A 16,451-nucleotide genomic window follows, 5' to 3' on the forward strand; every position below is an offset into this window, starting at 1 on the left:
TGATGGCAGTTGTTCGGTCTGATTTTCAAAATGCCTGCCTTTTTAATATTCCCAACATCGGATCGTCTCATTAGTTCGATGCTGGTAAGCAATAAATTCAAACTCCATTGGGTTTTATTATCCTAGGGCATAATTTAAACTGATTGGTTAAATTCAAATTGTTGTCAAAACAGCAACCAACTCAGGTATCAATTTCATAGCCAAATCTTACATATTTTCAATTTTCCAATACAGAGACTGCTGTTTCGAGCTCAGTGCAAAATTCTCAGCATTCACTCTCTTTTAAAGGTAGTATACATGCCTTCAACTTCACATCTCCCTCCTTAAGAAAAAAAATGAACCATCATTATGAAAAGATGGCTTCTTTTTTTGCTAATTCTTAATCCCATTACAGGATAAACACACAGGACATTAATCTAAGTTCATACTAATTTCTGCACAACCCACACACAGGAATCTGTTCAATCTTATCCATACTTTTTCCTTTAAATCCACATACCCACATTTTTATGACCCGCAACATGTACAATTGTAAATTAAAAGTCTGTAACACAAGACTCCAATTAAATAGTCTTATAATTTTGTATTTAGATCATTCCAAGAATGTAAGAGGAATGTGGTCAGTTTACACAACTATCTCTGACACATTGCTCATCACATAACATTAAAATTTTGTAAGGCCAGTACCAAACTTAATCATTCTTTTTTGATTGTGGAATATTTTCTCTGGTGGGTGTTGAGTTTGAGAAGTATCCAATTGGTTGTTCAATTACATCATCATTGTCATGTAGCAGTACAGCTCCAACTCCTATACTGCTTGCATCAATTGCAACTTCAAAGGGTTTCAAAAAATTTGGTGTAGCTGCAACTGGTGTGGTTAACACTGCTTTTAAATTCTCAAATCCCTCCTGGCATTGTTCTGTCCACTGTAAGTTTGTGTTCTTCTTTATCTGTTAGTGGTGCCACCGCACTGCTGAAGTTTGGAACAAACTTCTGGTAGAATCCACAGTACCAAAAATTGAAGCACCTCTTTCTTTGAGGATGATTGTGGAAATTCCTTGATGGTCTCTGTCTGCGCGTTCCTTGGGGTCAACCTTCCATGACTGATATTAAGTCCCAAGAATGTCACCTCTGCCTTTGCAAATTCTGTTTTCTCGAAGTTTATTACCAGTTTTGCTTCTTGTAATCATTCAAAGAGCTCTGCCAATTATACCATGTGATCTTTCCATGACTCACAAAAGATCACTACATCATCCAGGTAAACTGCAGTTTGTTAATCCAGTCACAACTCTGTTCATGAGTTTTTGGAATGTGGCTATTGCGATCTTCACTTCAAAAGGCATCACTTTGAATTGATACAGCCCATTCACAGAAACTTCTTTTGCTTTCTGTGATAAAGGTACCTGCCAATAACCATGCAGTAAACCCGACTTTGTAACTGGCTTGTCCAACTTTCTCTATACAGTCCTCCAATCTTGGTATTGGGTATGAGTCCAATTTTGTTATGGCTCTGACCTTCCGATAGTCCACACAAAGTCCTTGAGTCCTGTCAGGTTTGGGAACTAACACAATTGGTGAACTCCATTCACTCTGACTCTGTTCGATGGTATCTTCGTTGAGCATCCCGTCGACTTCCTTCTGGACCTGTGTGGCTTTGGGAGGAAGTCTGTAGGGTTGTGTTTTATTGGAACAGTATTCCATACTTCCACCTCATGCACAATAGCATTAGTCCTCCCAATCTTATTCCTGCATATGTCATGTAGCAGATCTTTAGATCGTTCCAAGAATGTAAGAGGAATGTGGTCAGTTTACACAACTATCTCTGACACATTGCTCATCACATAAACATTAAAATTTTGCAAGGCCAGTACCAAACTTAATCATTCTTTTTTGACTGTGAAATATTTTCTCTGGTGGGTGTTGAGTTTGAGAAGTATCCAATTGGTTGTTCAATTCCTTTCAACAAACCTTTCAACTGGGTTCTTTGCTCCTGAGGCAGATTGCTCACTAACCTATCCCACTCCTCAAAGATTTCATCAAACCATGGAATCCCTACACTGTAGGCACAGGCCTTTTTGGACCAACAACTCCACACCGACCCACTCAACCCCATTCCCCCTACTCTATATTTACCCCTGACTAATGTACTTAACCTACATATGGGCGATTTAGCATATCTAATACACCTGACCTGCACATCCTTGGACTGTGGGAGGAAATCTGAGCACCCGGACGAAACTCACGCAGACAAGGGGAGAATGTGTAAACTTAACATCAACAGTCACCTGAGGCTGGAACTGAACCTGGCACTATGAAGCAGCAGTGCTGACCACTGAACCACCGTGCCGCCAATTCTATGATATCCTCATTATTTAACGTATTTTGAGGCACATCAAACTCCACGACATCTGGATTTGATTCCTCACTCTGTGGGGCAATAGATAACACCCAGTTCTCCAGTTCCCTGTCTCTATTATAGTAAGGCTTCAACATATTCACAAATCATACCTGATACAGTTTTTTTTTCTATCCAGCATCTTTACCAGATAGTTTACCTGACTTAACTTTTTCTCAATTTGATAGGGACCATTAAACCTGGCTTTGAAGGGATCTACCATTGGTAAAAATACTAAAACGTCATCCCCACAGGAAAACGTCTGACTTTCAGAGTTTTTAATCTGCCACCTGTTCCACTCTATGCTGTGCCCTCTTCAGGTGCTGTTAAGCTAATTAACCTACCCAGTTTAATCTCTACCTCATCTCAGATACATAATCTAAGTGTGAGATCTCAAACTTCGGTCCTGTCAATTTTTGTCTAATTAATTTCAAAGGCCCTCTCACTTCATGTCCGAATATTAACTCAAAGATAGTAAACCGAGTCAATTTGTTTGGAGCATCTCTAATGGCAAACAATATGAATAGGATACCTTTATCCCAATCATTCGGGTAATCCTGACAGTACGCTCTTAACATGATCTTCAGGGTCTGATGCCACCTTTCCAAAAGCTCCTTGGGACTCAAGATGATACGCATTTGATTTAAAGTGCTGTATGCCTAAGCTATCCACGACTTCCTTAAACAGCCTAGGAGTCAAATTAGACCCTTGGTCTGACTGAATCTCTCTGGGTAGCCCATACCATGTGAAGAAAACTACTAACTCCTCTACCACTCTTTTTGCCTTAATGCTTTGTAATGGAATTGCCTCCAGAAACCTGTTAGATATATCTATTATGGTTAGCAAGCACTGATGCCCACTTTTAGTTTTCAGGAAGTGACCTACACAATCAATCATAACCGGCATAAAAGGTTCTTCGAATGCACAAATTGGCAGCAAAAGTGCTGGTTTTATTACTGCCTGTGGCTTACCTATCATTTGGCACGTATGGCAAAATTTAACCACATTCTTGCGCAGTCCAAACCAATAGAAATGCTTTTGTACCTTAGCCTGAGTCTTCCTTACACCTAGGTGTCCTCCTGCTGGTAATTCATGTGCTACCTGTAGCATCTCCTGTCTGTATGCTACCTGAAACACAATCTGGTGCACTTCCACCCATTCCTCCTCTGCATTAACCTGCCATGGTCTCCATTTTCATCTGAAGATTTTATCCTTAAGATAACCCTCAGGAATACATTCGGATTCCATTTCTGAGTATGCCTCTCCTATAAACATATTTTATTGTCCCGTCTTTCTGTTCTAAGTCCATTAGCCCTTCAGGACTAAACACTTCTGCCTGTTCAGGTTTTCCTGCACCATTACATCAAACAGGGTGTACACTAACTGAAACTCAAATCCTTCATCTGTGTCTTTAGTTTTTGCTTCTTGCTGTGACTTATGATAGTTGAATCTTGTTACTATATAGTCTGGAAAAATTCCAGGGTATTTTTCTTTTAACTCCTCAGTTCCCTAGTCTTCCTTTGGCTTCTCCACAACAAGGGTTGTTACTCCCACCTTGGATCCTGCAGAATCGTTCACAAGGACAAACTGTATTCCTGGAACTAATACTGTCAATCACTTCCACTGTTACTTCCCAGTCTTGTGTTGGCTCTCCAACCTGATCTTACACAGGGGAATGCTAAATTACCACTCTCTCAGGTAACAGGTCAGAAAGAGTGCAAATACATTCATCTCTTAGAACATAGAACATTACAGCGCAGTATAGGCCCTTCGGTCCTCTATGGTGAGTCGATCTGTGGAACCAATCTGAAGCCAATCTAACCTAAGCTATTCCATTCTTCTCCATATACCTATCCAATGACCATTTAAATGGCCTTAAAGTTGGAGAGTCTACTACTGTTGCAGGTAGTGCATTCCATGTTCTTACTACTCTGAGTAAAGAAACTACTTCTGACATCTGTCCTATACCTATCACCCTAATTTAAAGCTTTGCCCCCTCGTGCTAGCCATTGCCATCCGAGGAAAAAGACTTTCACTGTCTACCCTATCTAACCCTCTCATTATCTTATATGTCTCAATTAAGTTGCCTCTCAGCCTTCTTCTCTCTAATGAAAACAGCCTCAAGTCCCTCAGCCTTTCCTTGCAAGACCTTTTCTCCATACCAGGCAACATCCTAGTAAATCTCCTTTGAACCCTTTCTAAAGCTTCAATATCCTTCCGATAATGCGGTGACCATAACTCCACGTAATAATCCAATATGGTCGCACCAGAGTTTTGTACAGCTGCAGCATGATATCATGGTTCCAAAAATCAATCCCTCTACCAATAAAAGCCTACACACCATATGCCTTCTGAACAACTCTATCAACCTGGATGGCACCTTTCAAAGATCTATGTACCTGGACACCAAGATCTCTCTGATCATCTACACTACCAAGAATCTTACCATTAGCCCAGTACTCTGCATTCCTGTTACTCCTTCCATGGTGAACCACCTCACACTTTTCCACATTAAACTCCATTTGCCATCTCTCAGACCAGCTTATCTATGTCTTTCTGCAACCTACAACATCCTTCGTCACTATTCACATATCTACTGACCATCCGCAAATTTACTAACCCATCCTTCTATGCCCTCATCCAGGTCATTTATATAAATGATAAACAACAGCGGACCCAAAACAGATCCCTGTGGTACCCCATGAGTAACTGAACTCTAGGATAAATACTTCCCATCAAACACTACCCTCTGTCTTCTTTCAGCTAGTCAATTTCTGATCCAAACAACTAAATCATCTTAATCCTATGCTTCCGCATTTTGTGCAATAGCGTACCATGGGGACCTTATCAAATGCCTTACTGAAATCCATTTACACCACATCAATCATTTTACCCTCATCCACCTGTTTGGTCACCTTTTCAAAGAACTCAGTATGGTTTGAGGCATAACCTACCCTTCACAAAACTGTGTTGACTGTCCCTAATGAACTTATTCAAATTTTACTATGAAATGTATGTATTGATGCAAAATCAGGTTATATGTTGCATCACACATTGATTGTGAAAGCCATGGATGTATCATTCTACATCCTGATAGGTGTTTCCTTGATTGGATCACTTACTAGGAGAGACTAATTAGTACCTGTATCTCTCAAAATTATAACTTCATTCTCTTTTCCCCCTGTTCTTCCTGAGTAAATGTTACTCATAGAGACTAAGTCTTTTTAGAGATCAGGCACTAACTCAATACCCAGTCCCTGCCAAGGCTGTGCACTCTGCTGCAGCTCGACTTTTATTGGGGTTTACTTTACTACTTTCACTAATACCATTGGCTAAGCCTCTTTTACCACATTATTCCCACAAAACCTTTAGTCAATGACCAACAGTGTGGCTTTACGTGCCATACCACAGTGGAAACACTGAGGCCTTTCACCTCCTTTTCATCTTCTTGGATTTTTTTTTTCACTTGTGGTAAACTATTATCAGTATGGTCTAGTCTTTTATTTTGTAATGTAGGATCTCCCCTTCTCCCAATTTCTATCCTTCACAGGATGACATTCTTGTCGGAAGCTAAATGTTGCCTTATGCAGCAATGCAAATTCATCTGCCATCTCTGCTGCTCTTCTCACTTGGTGAACTTCCTGTTCATCCATATGAATTCTTATCATCTCTGGAAGTGAGTTTTTAAAACGCCAACAAAATAACCTCTCTCAAAACCTCATTGGTCTTATCTATTTTGAAGGCCCACACCCATCTGTCAAAATTACTATGTTTAATTATTTCGAACTCAATAGAAGTCTGACTTGGTTCTTTCTTTATGTTATCGAACTCCTGTCTATGCACTTCTGATACCAATTCATAAGCACTCAAAATATCCTGTTTGACATCTGCAAGATCTCTTAACCCCTCATCTGACAGCATTGCAAATACCTCACTCGCTCTGCCTACCAGCTTAGTCTGAGCTAACATCACTCAAGTTCTCTGGCCACCCCATCTGCCCAGCTAATTTTTCAAATGAAATAAAGGCGGCTACAACATCTTTCTCATCAGTTCAAATTCTCTCTCCCTTTCTCTTTCTTCGCTCAGCTAAGAACCTTCTCTCTCTTCCTCCTCTCATGGCTCTTCTTTCCCTTCCTGTATCTTCTAACTCCATTTGCCTAAATTGCAACTTACGTTTTTCTAACTCTACTGCACTTGTTTGTTTCACTGACACATCTAAGTGCTCGATCAACTCCATTACAATTTCAACTTTCCTTTTGTCCCTGGTTAAACCCAATTCTAACCTGTTTGCTGATTCTAAAAGAATGCCGTTCCTATCTTTCTAAACTTTCTTGGCAAATTTGGGAAGCATCTTCAAAACCTAGAACTTCTTTAGCAATCTTAAGATCCATTTCTCTCACTTTTAATTTAACCAACCACAAGTAACCAAAATTAAACAAATTGTCTCACCTAAGTTTTATTTTAAAATCTAGGACACTAATCGGCAAGTGTTTAAGTCTGCTGGGATCTTTCGTATCTCAAATCTGTCCAACTCTCAAACCGTATCTGTCTAAATCTGTCCAAATCATGGATAAGCCCCCAAACTGTTAAGAGATGGCAGTGAACCCCTCTATTAACTCAACTGAACACCCAGAATAGCTCACTTTGCCTCGTAATCTGTTAAAATATGACTGACAGAACTCTCAAATTTCACTATTCAAAAAAAAATCAGTTTATTCTTTAACTCTAAAAGTGAACATTAAACAACAACTTCTCACAACTCTAAGCCCCCTTTTCTCTTAACCGCTTTATTATCTGTCTCCAACTCTATAACAATATACTGTTCCAATAAAACACTTATTAAAATTACGTCAACTTAATTTCAAAACCATACAGCAGCTGTCATCTTTAGGGTCTGTCTTCTTCTGGCTGAAGATCTCCCATTTTTCTCTTACTGTATATATGCTTCATATGAAAAGGTACCTTTGATAGAGAGTGTTCCTAATTTCTTGGCTCTCGATGGTAGCTGTTTCGTTTGATTTTCAAAATGCCTGTCTTTTACATATCCCCAACATCATTGTTTGATGCTGGCAAAACAATAAATTCAAACTTGATTGGGTTTAGTATTCTGGGGCATAACTTAAACTGATTGCTTTTTTGACAGCAATTCGAATTTAACCAATCAACTCAGGTATCACACATAAATGTTAAATATTTTCAAATTTCCAGCACACTCTGAGACTGCTCTTGTAAGCTCTGTGTAGAACAGCATTCACTCTCTTAAAAGGTACAGTACTCGCCTTCTACTTCATAACACAATACCCAAATCCTTCCGAGCCCCAACCTTTTACCAACACCAATTCTTCCCCCACCCAACCGCTAACTTACCAATGCTCATTTCAAGATCCATTCAAGCTTGTCAGTCCTCTGTGTTTCTTCTTTGTGGCACAGAGTTCAATATATTTGGACACAAATACACAGTGTTAACTGGTGCATGATACCTTTAAAGAAGTGTAAACCACGTTTAACAAGATTCTCTTGCGTCACTCACTTTTTCTAAGGGCAGAAGAAATTACAGTTTTATACTCATGCATGTTAGTGGCAGTTCCATGTTGGGATATGCATGGCTTGAAGGTGGACGTGCTGATGCTGCTGCTTTCATGTATCTGCTGCCTCATCATTCTAAGCAGTAGAGGTTATGGCATTGGAAAATGCTGTCAAAGGTACCTTGACAATCTGCTTAGATGCATCGTGTTGATGGTTAACAATACAACCATTCTGCATTGGTGATGGAAACAGTGAATAGGATGTCAAATAAGTGGGCTGCATTATCCTAAAAGCGTTGAGTTTCTTGCAAGTTAATGGATTAGCACTCATCCAATCAAGTGGGGAGTATCTCATTACACTCTGGATTTGCACCTAGTAGATGCTGTACAGGATAGAGTTAGGAGGTAATATGCTGTAGAATACTCGGTTCTAAGCTAAAATTACAGTTGCAACCAGCATAATTTGGAGGTGCCGGTGTTGGACTGGAGTATACAAAGTTAAAAATCACACAACACCAGGTTAGAGTCCAACAGGTTCATTTGGAAGCCCTAGGTTTTGTACTTTATACTCCACAACCACCTGAAAGAGCAGCCCTCCAAAAGCTAGTGCAACTAGCATATGATGCATCAGCATATGGAGATGATTATTTCGGACATATGAGAAGACAATAGCTTTTGCATCAAGAGGAAGAAGCTCTAGGAATCACTTTTGCATTACAGAATTCCACCAATACCTGTAGGGCTTGGAATTTACCCTACCAACAGATCACAAACTATTAACTACAATATTTAGACGTCATACAGGGCTACAGTCTTTAGCAGCAAGCCAACTCACACTTACACAATTAAGTATTTGCAATCAATTTACAATGGAAATGCTGATGGTCTCTCTAGCTTATCTTTACCAGATGAGTTAACTACAAACAGTCCTTATGTAGACATTTTCTACTTCAATCATGTAGACGACACCATAAGAATGGTGAGAAAGATCACGCCAAAGAATCCATATTGGGTTAGAGACAAAACAAAACTGCAGATGCTGAAATCCAAAGTAGACAGGCAGGAGGCTGGAAGAACACAGCAAGTCAAGTAGCTGTTTAATATTTCAGCCTTCCTAGCCCATCTGGGACCATAACATTAAGAAATTAGAAAGTTGAAATAGGAGTGACATTTCTCTGGGTTGCATATCTAAAAAGGATATTGTTGATAACAGGTTGAAATGTTGTTTTGCTGATTACGTTATGTTAAGATAATAAACATATTGAACTGTCATATATATAAATAAAGCTTTCTCCTATACTATGCAAAATAAACCTGTGTTCTTATGCTAAAGAACATTGGCAGCCTCATGTGAATACATTCAGTGACTAATCACCACGGTAGCCAAATGAAAGAATTAAACTTAGGACTTATCAAGCCAGGTTTCATTCTGAAGACCGACTTGTCAAGTATTACCATCTGCTCAGATCATGACAACATGACTTTGATTTTCCCAGTCTTCACTAAATGTAACACAGGGTAACTGCAGCAATACATGAGCAGGCTTGGTTAAGATGAGCTTAATCAATACAGACTTGGAATCAAAACTAATTTTTGCACTGCTTCGCTCAGTATCACCTTGGAAACAAGTAATTCCTGAGACAACCAGAGGAGCTCAACATGCAAATATATCTAACAATTAGAAAGGCAAACAGTCTTGGTTATTAACAATTGTGAAAGAACACAGTAGGATACAGACATATTGGCAAATTGGGCACAGAAATATCAGATGGAATTTAATCCAGACAAATGAGAGGTGATGCATTTTGGAGGATCACACTGAAGTGTGAAGAATAGTGCAAATGGCAGAATCCTAAGGATTAACATACAGATGGATCTGGGCATTCAGGTCCACAGTTCCCTATAAGTGGCAACACAGGTGGCCAAGGTGATTAAGATGATATATGGCTTCCGGGGTAGACACATGGCAAGGAGGCCTGGTGGGCACATTTATGCAATCTAGACAGTTGGTGGCCTTGTGAAAGTTGGGATTCGTGGATGTGTGGAGGTATCTCCACCCAAACGGGAGACTTTATTTTCTATTCCAACCCACACAAGAATTGGTATGTTCTTTATGCCGTCGGTCTGTTTGGACAGAATACTGCCTGCAAAATTGCTAATATAACTATCTCACACCATGTGCCAGTGTATTTAGATGTTAAAATCAAGGGTGACTGAATAGATGCACAACACTGACGCATGGACCCACTCCCGTTAAGGAATAGCAAATTTGCTGAGTACATTGCAAGAAAGTTCAGGACCTTCTGGGATATCAACTCTGGTACGGCCAGTAATCCATCGGTACTTTGGGAGGCCACTAAAGCATATTTACGAGGCCTGACAATTTCATATTCAACAACTAGAGAGGCAGAGAGGGGAAGCAGCAACGGATGCTGGAGGCCTGGCTGAAGGTGCCTGAAGAAGCATATTAAAATAGATCTTCAGTGGTCAAGCTGCAGAGGATCACGGCTCTCCTGGCTGCTCTTGACTCAGTGCACACACGGGTGGGAAAAAAAAGTTCTCCTTTGCTAAACAAAGGTTGTTTGAACTTGGAGATAAGCCATGTAGATATCTGACTTCTCTGGCTAGAAAGAAAAGCGCTTCGCAATCCTTTATATCTATCAAAGAGAGGACTGGCACAGTTACCTGTGAGTTGAAGAAGATCAATGCTAGAGTTCCGGAATACTTTGCAGATTTATACTGGTTCGAGGGTGGCGAAGACGGTGCAGTGAGAATACAAACCTTTATTGAGAACCTGGACTTCCGCGGTATAAACATGGAACTTGCCTCCCTGTTAAATGAGGAGAAAGTGAGGTCTGCAGATGCTGGAGATCAGAGCTGGAAATGTGTTGCTGGAAAAGCGCAGCAGGTCAGGCAGCATCCAGGGAACAGGAGAATCGACGTTTTGGGCATAAGCCCTTCTTCAGGAATAAGAAGGGCTTATGCCCGAAACGCCGATTCTCCTGTTCCCTGGATGCTGCCTGACCTGCTGTGCTTTTCCAGCAACACATTTCCATCCCTGTTAAATGCACCTAGTACGACACAAGAGGTGCTGGAAGCAATAAAGCGTCCCCAGGGTGGCCCCACTGGGGCCAGATGGATTCCAGAATGAGTTTTATAAGGAATTCATAAATGAGTTGGCGGAGCTACTTCTGGGGATGTATAGTCATTCATTTGCTCAGGATTGTCTCCCACCCTGGCTAATATCTCCCTCATTTTAAAGAAGGGGAAAGACCCTGTGCTTCATACAGACCAATTTTGGTGTTGAATGTGGACTTTAAAATTCTGTCTAAGGTGCTGCCCCTGAGGTTAGAAAAGGTATTGTCCGATATTATAAAAGATCAGATGGGTTTTATCAAGGGCCATAGATCTTCCGACAATATCAGGAGGATACTGAACATGGTGCAAGTATGCCAAAGGTTGATCCCAGGTTTGGTCGTCTCCCTAGACATGGAATAACTTTTGACCAGGTAGACCTGTTTGGGTCCTAGATCACTTTGGTCTGGGGGAGTCTTTGCTAGGTGAGTGATAGTATTGTGCAATGATCCTAAGGTGGCAGTCATTACAAACGGTATTAAGCCAGATAACTTCAGTATTGGGAAAGGTACAATTGGGATGTCCTCTCTCACTGCTGTTACTTACATTGGTAATTGAACTGTTAGCCGAGGCTATCAGGAGTGAAATAGTGGCGCCAAGGATGGGAATGGTGGAGCAGAAGATCATCCTATACGCTGATGATGTCCTTTTGTTTTTGGCCAATCTGGAAAATTCCGTACCCCGATTGATACAAAAGATTAGGTTATTTGGCAGTTTTTCGGGATAAAGGATCAACTTCACAAAATCAGAAGTCATGCCGGTGCGGGAATTAGTGGAGGTGCCTGATCTGAAGGATTGAATGCAGTTCCTGTTTAGATGGTTATCAAAAGGTTTTCTGTATTTTGGGAACCTCTATTACCCCTGCCTTCCACCAGCTATATAAAGCTAACTATGCATAGTTACTGGAGAGGATAAAACAGGATCTGCAGTGGGAAGGATTACTGTTATTACGGTTAGACTGAATACCCCTGATCAAAATGAATGTTCTTCCTTGCCTGTTGTACCCCATGAGAAAGCTCCCATTATTGCTACCCAGACGAGTGTTACGGAGACTCAAATAGTTGTCTTGGGTCCTTCATTTGGTGTCACAGGCTCCCCCTAATTAAATTTACTAAATTGCAACTCCCGCAGGGTGGTGGGGTGGGGGTGGACCTTCCAGACTTGAAGAGATATCAAATAAATACTGTTAGCATACGTGGATGACTAGGTATGGGGGGATTTGGGTCCATTTGGCTTGACGTTGTAGCCTCTCAGTTGAGATGTCCCCGGGTTAATCTATTATTTATGGCTAAGGTGAAATCTGTGACTGAACAGTGTAAGAGCCCAATCATTTTGAATATGGTGAAAGCTTAGAGGATAATAAGGTAAGATGAGGGCAATTGGCTTAAGACCTTGTTGTTTACCCCATTGGTGGAAGTCCTAGGATTTAAACCTGTGACGATGGACTCTAGCTTTAAGGCATGGGAGAATAAGAGAATCTCTTGTTTGGGAAATTTATTCGAGGGGGAGGTCTTGATGTTGTTTAGTCAACTAAGTCAGAAATATGGATTGTCTAATAGGGACATCTTCCAATACTTTTAGATAAGGAATTATATACAGAGGAGGACCATGCTCCTGGCTCAGCCTTTCAAGTCAAACAGGGAGAGAAGTGTGCTCTGGTGCACGGGCGCTCTTTTGGTTACTACTTTGTATCATTTATAGGAAGGGTATGCCTTAGGAGATATGGAGAGGCTATGTGGGACTTGGAATTGGGAACTAGGAGAGGATATTTCATTGGAAACATGGAAAGATATATGGGAAAATGTAAAGAAAATCTCAATACATAACAAAGCACAGGGCATGCAATTGAAGATTTTTCACAGGCTCATATGGGGCCAGAGAGGCTAGCTAAATTCAAGAGAGGAGTGTTTCCAGGATGTCCCAAATGTAACATTAGTTTAGGCACTCTTGCACACTGCTTTTGGACATGTTACAAGTTCCAGAGATACAAGAGTGCCATAGTAAGGGAGCTGAAGGAAATCCTGGGAATTGAAGTCAAGGTGAATCCAGTATTTCTTCTCCTGGGGTTGCCAAACGTGTCCTCTGAGGGGGAACAAAGGAAGAGTTGCGTAACATTCTTAGACACTATGTGAGGAAGATCATTCTAATGAATTGGATGTTGGAAAAAAAACCCAGGTCTTATGGGATGGTACAGGCTGGTGATGGAGCATCTTCCCTAAGACTATCTTATAAATATGGTGCACCACAAAACAGAGCAGGTTTATAAAGGTGAGGCAGCCCTTTCTAAATTATATAGATGCAGACTCATAGGCAATATTAACCAGGATTATACTATAGCCATGGGAGTTGGATTGGGCAGCCCGTGGACTCTGAGAGGGGGAAACTGGGAAAATACGGGAACAATGACTGGTGCACCCAGGGATGGGAGCTTCAATGGAGGTGCAGTGGCTGAAATAGAATAAAGTAATGTGATGTTATTTAATTTAGCTTGAATTCAACTTAATTTAGCTTTTATTTAATTTGATTGTAGTTCAGTTTAAGTAGATATGTTTGTTCTGGTAGAATAGTAGGTAGTTTATTATTAATAGTATTGTGATATGACACTGCTGTACTACCTCTATATTTTGTATTCTGTTGTATTTGTAAAAGATTTGAAAAGGTTTTCAATAAAAATAATAAAAAAACATGCATGTCTTCATCGGCCAGGGTATGGAGTACAAGAGTTGGCAAATGATGTTGCAGCTACATAAAACCTTTGTTAGGCCACATTTGGAGTATTGTGTGCAGTTTTGGTTGCCACATTATCAGAAGGACGTGGAAGATTTGGAGAGAGAAGGTTCACCAGGGTGTTTCCTGGTCTCGAGGATATTGCCTATGAGGAAAGGTTAAAAAGACTAGAATTGTTTTCATTGGAAAGATGGCGGCTGAGAGGAGACCTAATAGAGGTCTACAAAAGTATGAAAGGCACAGGTAAGGTGGATAGTCAGAGGCTTTTTCCCAGGGTTGTAGTTGCAATTACAAGGAGGCACAGGTTCAAGGTGAAAAGGGGGAAGTTTAAGAGAGATGTGCGAGGGAAAATTTTCAGACTGTGTACAGTTCTGGTTTCCACATTACCCAAAGGATGTGGACGCTTTGGAGAGGGTGCAGAGAAGGTTTACGAGGATGTTGCCTGGTATGGAAGGTAAAAACAATGACTGCAGATGCTGGAAACCAGATTCTGGATTAGTGGTGCTGGAAGAGCACAGCAGTTCAGGCAGCATCCAAGGAGCAGCGAAATCGACGTTTCGGGCAAAAGCCCTTCATCAGGAATAAAGGCAGTAAGCCTGAAGCGTGAAGAGATAAGCTAGAGGAGGGTGGGGTTGGGGAGAAAGTAGCATAGAGTACAATAGGTGAGTGGGGGAGGGGATGAAGGTGATAGGTCAGGGAGGAGAGGGTGGAGTGGATAAGTGGAAAAGGAGATAGGCAGGTAGGACAAGTCCGGACAAGTCATGGGGACAGTGCTGAGCTGGAAGTTTGGAACTAGGGTGAGGTGGGGGAAGGGGAAATGAGGAAACTGTTGAAGTCCACATTGATGCCCTGGGGTTGAAGTGTTCCGAGGCGGAAGATGAGGCGTTCTTCCTCCAGGCATCTGGTGGTGAGGGAGCAGCGGTGAAGGAGGCCCAGGACCTCCATGTCCTCAGCAGAGTGGGAGGGGGAGTTGAAATGTTGGGTCACGGGGCAGTGTGGTTGATTGGTGCGGGTATCCCGGAGATGTTCCCTAAAGCGCTCTGCTAAGAGGCGCCCAGACTCCCCAATGTAGAGGAGACCGCATCGGGAGCAACGGATACAAGAAATGATATTAGTGGATGTGCAAGTAAAACTTTGATGGATGTGGAAGGCTCCTTTAGGTCCTTGGATAGAGGTGAGAGAGGAGGTGTGGGCGCAGGTTTTACAGTTCCTGCGGTGGCGGAGGAAAGTGCCAGGATGGGAGGGTGGGTTGTAGGGGAGCGTGGACCTGACCAGGTAGTCACGGAGGAACGGTCTTTGCGGAAGGCGGAAAGGGGTGGGGAGGGAAATATATCCTTGGTGGTGGGGTCTTTTTGGAGGTGGCGGAAATGTCAGTGGCTGATTTGAAGGTGCTAGCTATGAAGAGAGGCTCAGGCTTGGAGGGCCGAAGGGCCTGTTCTTGGATTGTAAATTTTATTTGTTCTTCTTTCACACAGAGTGTGGTTGGAGCCTGAATGCATTGGTGGAAGCAGGCACATTGGCAACATTTAAGAAGCATCTGGATGATTACATGACTAGGGAGAGAACAGAGAGATATAGACTGAATAATGGCAGCAGGTTTTTTTTAAAAGTCTATTTAGGACATGATGATCAGCACAGGCTTGGAGGATCAACGGGCCTGTTCCTGTGCTGTACTTCTCCCTTGTTCTTAAAGGGGGCTACAGTAAGAATAAAATGATTCAACTGAAACAAACTTCTTAGAAACCTTGACAGAGTGGATAGTAATGTTTATTTCCCTGGTTCAAGAACTGGAGAATGAAAACATATCATCAAGTTCATGGGTTGTCGACTTAGGACTGAGGTGAGGAAAAATTTATTCACTAATGGAGTTGTGAATCTTTGAAGTGTTCTACACCAGAAATCTGTGGATGCTTCTCAAACTGAGATTGATAAATTATTGAATACTGAAGAAACCGACAAGATAGGGTGGGAAGGTGTAGTTGATGTAATAGTTCACCCATGATGAACTGAATGCTGCAGCAAGTTCAAGGGTCACTGCTGTGTTTAACTGTTGCATTATAATTAACAGCATATGACCACAAATTCTGGCTGCAGATGATCACACTTAAATGTAGCTTTTATCTTTCTGTGACCAGTTTTCTTACTATGTACTTTATTAGCCTTGCAATATTAATCTATGACTAAAATAGGAATAGTCAATTCTCCCTGTCTGTGTCACTATAGCCAAGCACTAGAAAATACAGAAGAATCACTCATGCTGTATTGCCTTACTGTGAAAGGACCATTAACCACTGTTTGATACAGCTTTGAAATTTCTTTTTGTGGTCAGTTCAGCATGCAAATAAAGAAAGGGGTTACAAAAAACTCCCATACATGAGCTAAATTTTAATATACTATGACATTATGATACATTGCAACTATGCCACCCTGAAAAGAATAAAACTTAAAATAAACCACATCCTTTGCTTTGTTGTGACCACTCCAGATTTGAAAACATTCACACAATCCCAGAAATATGTTTACTTATAGTTTTAAACTGACATGAAAGATAAAGCTAAAATATAAAATTGTGCTGCTTCATTGGAAATGCATTTAAAAAAGAATGCAAATGAGTAAACTTTCTTGGTTGTAGCCACATTTGTTACTCATACTTAAGTTGCCTTGAGAAG

General features: G+C 41.1%; 1 protein-coding gene across 2 annotated transcripts in view; it reads right to left on the reverse strand.

Moving 5' to 3' along the window:
* Window positions 1-16,451, reverse strand: part of LOC122563983 (nuclear pore membrane glycoprotein 210-like) — a 177,597-nt gene that overhangs the window by 51,883 nt on the left and 109,263 nt on the right. The gene's annotated exons all lie outside the window — the stretch shown is intronic.

This window comes from Chiloscyllium plagiosum, unplaced genomic scaffold, assembly GCF_037043375.1.
Source record: "Chiloscyllium plagiosum isolate Xiang-an unplaced genomic scaffold, Cpla_swu_hap1 HiC_scaffold_31, whole genome shotgun sequence".
Classification (NCBI taxonomy): domain Eukaryota; kingdom Metazoa; phylum Chordata; class Chondrichthyes; order Orectolobiformes; family Hemiscylliidae; genus Chiloscyllium; species Chiloscyllium plagiosum.